Below are 9,511 nucleotides of genomic sequence, written 5' to 3' on the forward strand. Positions count from 1 at the left end.
GTGAAAAGAGAGCAGTCAGGACTCAAACCAGTGCCATATGGAATGGTAGAGTCACAATATGAAAGATTAGCCTGTTGATGGCACAGCACTAACCCCCACAATGGCATTCAATTTCATTCTTTTTTGTTATAGTTGTATTTGTAAACTGACAGAGTTAAATTGAATTAACCATTAAACTGTTATGACAACAAGTAAGAGACTCAGCTTTGTTTAATTCCATTGCTTATTTTTGAAAACTTCAGTGAATTTTTAATGACTATTTTTTTTAGCTGAAAAGCAACACTTATTTGAAGTCTTCATTTGTTTTTTTAATTTGAAAGAATTCACAAAACAAAAAGTTGAACATCACTGGACATACCTTTGAAACTGCTTTTACCCATTTTTAATTTGTCTTAATTTTTATTTTTCATGATGCAGTTCCATAGGCTCTGGGATTTTCCCTTCCACATTCCCCAATTACTATCTCCCCACCATTTTCCCCCTGTATGATACAAGTCCATCATTCTGCTGTTTAAATGTATCATTGAAACATTACACTCCCCCAAAAGGACATGTATCATATATTTTCTCTTATAGAAGGCAATTTTAATGCCCAGTACAAGATCAATGGATACTTGAGCACACAACAGAAATGATCATATCAGGAAGTGATTATATATATATCTCAGTATGCACATGTACTCCCTAGTGAAAGATGGACTCCCAATGAAAATGTTCAATACTCCTTGACAACAGGATGCTGTACTCTTTTCCTCTATCTAAAATAATCTTTCCTCAAATATTCCTGCAGTTCTTCTACCTTGCCTTTTCTGTAACTGCCGTCTCAGGATTCAGGTGGCTACGCAGACACCAGCCTCAAGGCAGCCGTTTCTGACCAAACCAGCCACAGCAGCTCTCCATGCCCTCAGAAAGAGATTCAATCATATTGTTCCACTCTAAGTTGGGTATCAGCCCTTAAAAGTGTCTGAAGTTTTACTCCTTAACCTGGCTGTAAATTGTTTTCTAATTCCTCCATTGACAAGAGAAGCTCATTTATGAAAATTCTTCATTCTCCCTTGATCAAACACAAAGGAATACATTTCACATGAAGCTTTTGCAAATTCAGCATAATAACAGCATCAGGGACACAAGAATCAAACTGTCATGAACAAGTCAGAAATCCCTGTGGGGCTTTGGTCATGGTTTCCTGCTTGCTCGGTGTGACGCAAGGCTTTTCTGGTACAGAATGCCAGGTGCGTCATCTAAGACAACTAAGAAAAGGGCAGAGGTCACTTGTCACAAGCGACACCATGATACACACCAGAGTGGTGGTGTTGAACTAACACAGAATTTTGAAAGGATCCATACCTAATACATTTCTATATTATAGTTTTTTTTCCTATGAACGGTCCTATCCCTTCACCTTCTCATATAATTATTGCATCAACGGATTCTCTGCATGGCAAAGACATTTACTTTTATTCTTCAAGGGATCTGAATTTCAAACTATTTACAACTATTCTAGAATAGGTCACTCGTGGTTTTATTCTCTGTTGGACATATTTTTGCGATCAGAAGAGAAAAAAAGCAGATTCATCATTTCATTACATTTCTTTTCTGAACAGAAATTCAAGAATAGTAATTAGATTATCAGTTATATGCTAAGTATTCATAACTGTGTTCAATGCAGTTGACTGGAAATCATGGGTCAAAAGCACTTTTGCTGTTTTGCAGTGTAACCTTCTGCAATTTAGACTTTGTGAAATAACTTGGGACTGTTTATGCAACTTCACAGTAAACCTCCTGGCACATCCATCTTAGAGCGCGTATCTAATCGTTCCTCTACGTTAAACTATCAACATTTCAGCTGCAAAGGCATACCTCAATCATATTTTCAGGCAATCAAAAAATTTGGTCATAAAATTTTACTCATTTTTATATATGAAGAGACAAATATTGACTGCTATATCGTATTTTCATCTATAATTTCCAGCAATGCACTTTAAGTATTGAGAACCTTAATCACTATTCTACTAATTAGCACAAATGTATTAGTAACCTGAGACTTCAGTTAGTTTCTTAGTGACATATCCTTTATTGTTGTGCTTCCTTTTATATCTGTCCATGTTTATTTACATAATTAACAATTGTGCATATTTATACATGATTTATACATACACATATATACCATATACTGCTGTACACACATAACTCACATATGTATATACACACCCAGGGGTGATTAAAATAGTTACAAGAAAATAAAAGACACATTTATCCTTGCCATAATGATTTTGAAAATCTGTGCATACAAGGGAACTTCAAAAAGTTCATTGAATATGTGTTATGAGCCTTTTGTAAGCTATCAGCTTGAAAGAATGAAAAACTGCACAAATTTCTAGAGGCCAAAACACTTGCAAACTCTATTTGGTTTATACCACTTGTCAACTAAATGTGATTTAAATGGGAACTCTGGCTGAAATTTTTCAAAATTATTTTCTCTCCTTTACAAGCATTTGAAATTTTCTGTAAATGTCACTTATCCATTTTGCTGGTTAATGTTGGAAACTAATTTGTTACAAGGACCGAGCCTCTTTATTTTCTTTGAAGAAAACCCTTAATTTTCTTGTCTTTGTGATGTGAGAGTGATTTCATAGTCTGATATACCTTGTTTTAACTCAGAATGAAATGTCATCTCCATTTAGCTTTGGCTTTAAAAACATCTACCGGAAGAAATAGAAATATATGTGTTTCTGATGTGGTATTCATCCTTTCCATGCCAAATGAGATGAAATACAATATGTTTCATCAGTTTCATTTAAAACTAAAAGACAATGTATATAAAAGAATAGAAAACTAAAAAGCATTGTGTAGTTAAAGCAAATGAACACACAATGATCCTAAATGGATTTGACTCCATGATACTTCATTACAGACAAAAAGTATCAGTTTATTGATTACATATTAAATAAGTACTAGATATTCGAGCTTAACCATGGACACCCATTCATTCACTTCTGTATCCCAGGCTTTCTTCTCATTTTGATGTAGTAAACAAACCTTTAAAAGTATGTGATAGATACAAAATCATGTCAAAATGAGTTTTGAAATAATATACTTCAATTTTTTTCAAAAATTATGTATCTAGGTTAAAAATATTCTAAGAAATTGAGAAAAAATGGGAGGGAGTCTTCTATTTTGCCAAAAGCAAAGCAGACAGCTGAGCTTTGTTTTGACAGACATGGGGAAACCACAGTAAACCTGTTCATTTCACCGGGTTTTCAACAATTCACTTACATGGGTTTTCCATTGTTCTCTCACAAAGTAAAAATGAGACAAAAATATAAGATTGAGGTGTACGATTAATATTGAATGACAGTCTCACCTCTAACGGTATCTGGCAGAGTGGCCACTCTAGTCTTATTTTTGAACTGGCCTCATGACATGCTAATACATAACTATGAAACAAGCAAAATAGCTGCATCTAAATTTCTGGATAAAAATTAACAAAATTTATTGTAATAATCACACAAAAACTATGAAAATGCACGATGTTTTTACTACATGTGAAAACAATCAGTTCATGTTTGATATTAATTGGTAAACTTCGTATTATGTTTTGAACGAAAAAGGGCATTTTCTTAAGGGTGAGAAGGAGAAAGAGAAATGTGAAGTGGTGATTGATAGCTAAGTTTCAAGTAGTAACCAAATGTGTTAACTAAATTCAGTACATGAAGAATATTAATCTTCTTTCAGAAAAGATTGGAGAGAAGAAAAAGATAGGTTGCAACAGAATAAAGGAGAGCAGCTTCTCTGAGTCTCCTATGACCTTTCCACATGATGTGGGAAAATTAATTCTGGTTGTTTGTTTGTTTTTAAGAAAAAAAAAAGATCTGCCACAAAATTAGAACACTCTGTGTTTGGCCTTGTTTGCTTTTGTTTGGTTTTGTTCCCAAGCCCATTATCTGTAACTGTGTATTTACTATCCCTTTCTTCAGAAACTGGTTTGGGGGTTGTGTATAGGGAGGTATTGGTTTTAAAATAAATCATGAATCCATCGTCATTGTGAGCTGCTGAGACCCCAGCCATTGAAACATCTTCTTGCAAAGAGGTGATCTTCGGGTTGGCAAAAAGCCTATAGAGGAAGATGGCTGTGCCCAGTGGCAGAGTGCCTGGATTCCGGCGTGGACTCCAGCTCGTGTTACTAAGCTCCTACTGAAGCAGAATAAAAAGGGTGGCAGGCGATGGCTGCAGCAGCCGGGCTTGTGCCACTCAGGTGGAATACTTGATTTGAGGTGCCAGCCCCTGCTTTCACCCTGGCCCAGTCACCTGTCACTGCAGAACTTTGGGAAGTGAGCAGCAAAAGGATACATTGTCTCTCCTCTCTCTCTCTCTCTCTCTCTCTCTCTTGCTCTCTAATAAAAATACTAATAAATAATAATTGCAATCGTTTTGTCAGGTTTCTATGCAATAGTATTTCTAATATTACTAACAGTCGGATTAGAACCTACTGCTCCTGAAGTGTTTTGTTCACCGTTAACGTTTTTATTCATCCCATTCTCTCTCTCTCTTATTTTTTTCCCTCACATGGTTAGAATTTCTGGTAGCAATCGTATCTGTGTTACCAAAGGCCTGAACATGAGAAAATTAAGAAAATGACCATGCTTCCATGTGAAAATCATACCAATGGCCTCTTCTACCAGCTCCACTCACTCCATATTAACAATAGAATAAAATGAAAACTTTCATACTTCAAGGACTATACAATGCACTAGTGAGATAAACAGTAAGTATATTTACTACATAAGATGCCAACAAGAAACTGAATGTTATTCATTTTAATTAAAAAAAAATAGTGAGAGTGTTCACCAGCAGTGTGCTGGAGATTGGATGTAAAATGTTTCCTTGACAGCTTTCACTCTAATGAGACAGGAAAATAAACAAACCATTACTATACACTGAACACACTGCTGTGATAGAGGAATGCTGAAATCATTCAAAGGGAGGAGAGTTAACATCCCACTCAGCCACTGTAGCTTTTTCATGAGAGTTTAGAATAACGAGGAAATAGAGAATTTTCCAGGATTCTCAAAGAGAAACATGACATTAGACCTTGATTAATTTCCAAAAACATGGTTCATATGTTAATGGTTCTGTTTTTAAACTTCAGTCTGCAGTTGTGCAAGCCCAGCTGGGTTGGGGGAAAGAAAATCCCAGATTTTATCTTCTAAATTGTTTTAAATCTTTCTAAATTTTTCTCAGCAATATCCTTTTAATCAAAAGAACACGGCTATATAGCATCAGGCAAATCAGAAAATGGCTAATTGAAACATTAAGTAAATTTAAGCAATTTTAGAAGCACAAAGATTTAGGAAAACAGTGCTTGGAACAAGCACGTGTTTGTTATGTGCTAATGGATATTACTTCAGTCTCACAGACTTTTTTTTAAAGATTTATTTTATTTATTTATTTTGTAAAGTCAGATTTACAGAGAGAAGGAGAGACGAAAAGAAAGATACTGCATTCTCTGGTTCACTTCCCAAGTGGCCACAGCGGCCAGAGCTCAGCTGATCTGTAGCCAGGAGTCAAGAGCTTCATTCTGGTCTCCCATGCAGGTGCAGGGTCCTAAGGTTTTGGGCCATCTATGTTGCTTTCTCAGGCCACAAGCAGGGAGGTGGAAGCAAAGTGGAACAGCCAGGACGCGAATTGACAGCTGAATGGGATCCTGGCATGCAAGAAGACTGTAGCCAGTAGGCTACCATGCCAGGACCAGATGTTGTTTTTAATCTGAAATCGCATTAAATGCAATGCTAACATTTTTTACATAAACAAATGCATATTTTTACTTGGGTGCTTTATACATATAGAACATTTTAACACACATTACTCCCTTTTGGGAGCATGGAGCCTTTTGAAGCAATCGTTCTCATTTTTTAACAATGGAAAAATTGAGTTAATAAACACAAAATGAGTCATGTTTGAAGATGAGAAACAGCAAGCTAGCCAGCCATGAACCTCATCTTCTGATTCGAAATTTAAACGTTTTCCATCACATCACAGCTTCTCAAAAAAAAAAAAAAGATCCAGTTACAATTTTTTTTACATTTTTACAAAAGATGTATTCATTTATCTGAAACGCACAGTTATGCACACACACACACACACACACACACACAAACACACAGAAAGAAAAAGAGATTTTTTTTTTTTTTGCTGTTGGTTCAATTCCTAAATGACCACAGTTGTGGAACTGGGCCAGGCTGAAGTCCAGAACTCCTTCTCAGGCTCTCCAGGTGATTGTGGGTTCATCTTCCAGGTTGTTCATATTGCAGCAGGTGTACAAGCGCTTGAGCTATCTTCTACTTCTCTTTTCAGGCCTTTAGCAGAAAGCTGGATGGGCAGTAGAACATCTGGGACGACATTAACCAATCATCGCATAGGATACCAGGGTTGCTGTCTCAGACCTTATTGGAGTATTATTTAACCATCAGAGTTTTAATTTTACCATGAGTTCAGCAACACTCTGAATTTTAAAACTTCTGATCCCAGGGTTTTGGGATAAATGTTCCAAAATGCAAAAACTGATGGTAACCCAATAGACCTGAGGTAAAGCACTGAAGAATAACAAGAACAAAATGATATGTTGAAAATTATTAAATCGAGAGAGAGACTATCTACTTTAAAACATTGCATGTGCGTGCTTACACAGGGAGGTGTCATACCTATGTGTCTGGGGAGAGTGATGCCCCATGGTAATTTCCTTGGGCTGTGGGCCTTTTCCTGACCACCTTCTAACTCCAAGTAGCAGCAAGGCTTTCTCTGGAGGTGTGATATATATTTTCCCTCTCACTACCCTTTCGGTGTATCAGTCTTTGGGGTGCACCTGCTCTGATTAGCCACATCTTGTAGTGGAGTTTCGAGTTTCCCCATGAGTTTGCCCCTCCATTACCCACTTCATTGCCTCTGGTATTTGCTGCCTTGATTTTCTGACATCTATTCCTCCTTAAGGTTGTTTCATACATCGCTCAAATAGACCATTTTCGCATTTCATTCTGCCTGGGTTTCAGACAGAGGCATCATTCACTAAAACAGAGATTTATAATTTTTCCAGTCTTTTCTGGCATCCCAGTTCAATACCAGAGCTTTCTTGAGAGATCTTGTCATACTGTGTCCCTGGTTTCTTAACAATTGACTACATCCTTTATTTTGATGCTCCATGAGCCAATTCAAGTTTTAACAATTTCAGAGTAAACAAATACTGTTGCCATTAACATGCCTGATTGGTTGTGTCTGCTGTCCAGTTCTATAGCCCCTGCAGAATCATGTCACACTGGTTCTGTTGAACCTCTGCAGAGCAATTTTTCTGGATTTAAACACGGCTTTACGTCACCACTTGTCCCCGTATTGACAGTCTGGATGCAAAGCCTGACGATGATCAGTGGCTCCCTTCCTCTGTGATGAAACGAGCTGTCTCTAGTCATTTCCTAAGACAATAGACCTTATGAATCATGATAATTATCATCACCATCATAATAAAAAATGAAAGACTTACTAAGTGTCATTAACTATGCTAAATACTTTGCAGTTGTGTCTCATCTATATGAATTAGTTCTGTTTATCATCACAGTGAAATGTAAAAAAAGAATAGAAAAGAAAATAAGGGAGTCTATGCAAATCATAGACCGAATCTTACTATTTTCCCTTAATAATAATAATAATAATAAAGTATCCTGTTGATGATGATTATGTAATCTTCAGGATTATGTGTCTTCAGGATTACTTGTAATTGATAATATAGCCACAAGCTAGTTATAGTGTTGATATGTTTTTATTATTTAAATTGCATAATAGAGATTTTATTTTTCAAATAGTCACCCCTAAAAATGTTGATGCATAGCACAAGATTTAGGAAGGTCATTAAAGCTACTAGCGTATATGTGTCCTGAGTCAGTACTGTGTTACATGTTTCACATACAGTATTGAAACAGCCTCCCAACAACCCTCAAGTTGGAAAGGTATTATATTCATTTTCAATTTGAAATTAAAAAATGGAAAGAGAAGATTTCAATCAACTGCTCAAAGTAGTAACTTTTAAATTATGAAATTGGAAACCTACATTTCCCTTTTATCAGCAGTCATTTCATATTTAATTTAATATTGTGAAAGACTTATCTAGCATGCATTAACTGTTTTTCCATTGTAAGCATACATGTCAGTACCATTAAGCATATTTTCCTTGTGATGCGACCATCACCATGACCTGCCCCAGCGTATTTTTCATCTTCCCAAACCAAAACTGTGTGGAGACCCTGTTAACCCTGATGTCCCTGTTTCCCTTTTCCTGGCAATCCACTCTGCACTGGTACTCAGTGAATTGGACTAACACAGGAGGCATTTGTAACTGGAATAATACAGGACTTGCACTTTTGTGAGTTTTTTTTAATAACATTCCTTCAACTTTAAGCTCTATTGTAGTACATATCAGACTGCTCTAAATCAAGGCTTAAAGCTGAAAACTATCCAAATATATTTGTGTGTTCTTTCATCTCTCTGTGACACTTGTATCTTTTTTGTCATAGTGAAAAATTTTACCACAGATATAAAAGTTTAATCAGCACAGCTCTGCTTCCAATATTTTGGGATATTTACCTAGAAATAGAATTGCAGATGCCCTTTATTTTTAAATGAGGAAGTGCTACTTTCCCACAGAAGCTGTATTATGGGACAGTCAGTAGATCATGTGGATTTCACATACTTCGTCAAACCACCAGTACTGATTTTTTTAAGTATCTGTCGTTTGAATAGGTGTGAGGTGAGTGTTTAGTTATGGTTTTCATGTGGCTGTCTCTTGTGAGGTGAGTGTTTAGTTATGGTTTTCATGTGGCTGTCTCTTGTTGTGAAACTGAGTTTTGTTTCGGATGTTTTCTTTTGCATGTGACTCAAGTCTTAGCCAACTTAAACATGAACATTTTATTTCATTTTATTTGAAAGGGAGTCAGGGATTGAGATCATTTGCTGGTTCTCTCCAAAAAATATAACAACAAATAGACTGAGTCAGGCAAAATCCAACCCCAGAATTTAATTGAAACCTTATAGAATTGGGCCTGGCGGATAAAGTCCTCGCCTTGAAGATGCCACGATCCCATATGGGCACCGGTTCTAATCCCAGCAGCTCCACTTCCCATGCAGCTCCCTGCTTGTGGCCTGGGAAAGCAGTTGAGGATGGCCCAAAGCCCTGGGACCCTGCACCTGCATGTGGGAGACCTGGAGGAAGTTCCTGGCTCCTGGCTTCGGATCAGCGAAGCACTGGCTGTTGCGGCTCACTTGGGGAGTGAATCATCAGATGGCAGATCTTCTCTCTCTCTCCTCCTCTCTGTATATCTGAGTTGCAATAAAAAATAAATAAGTCTTAAAAAAAATAGAAAAAAGCTACTGCCCTCCACCATTCATTTTTCTGATCCCAGATTTCATGCTGTTTTATTGGCTAGGGAAAGTCGTATAAATATTGTTTAGCTAAACAGCAGCAGCCTAT

This window comes from Ochotona princeps, chromosome 7 (assembly GCF_030435755.1).
Source record: "Ochotona princeps isolate mOchPri1 chromosome 7, mOchPri1.hap1, whole genome shotgun sequence".
Classification (NCBI taxonomy): domain Eukaryota; kingdom Metazoa; phylum Chordata; class Mammalia; order Lagomorpha; family Ochotonidae; genus Ochotona; species Ochotona princeps.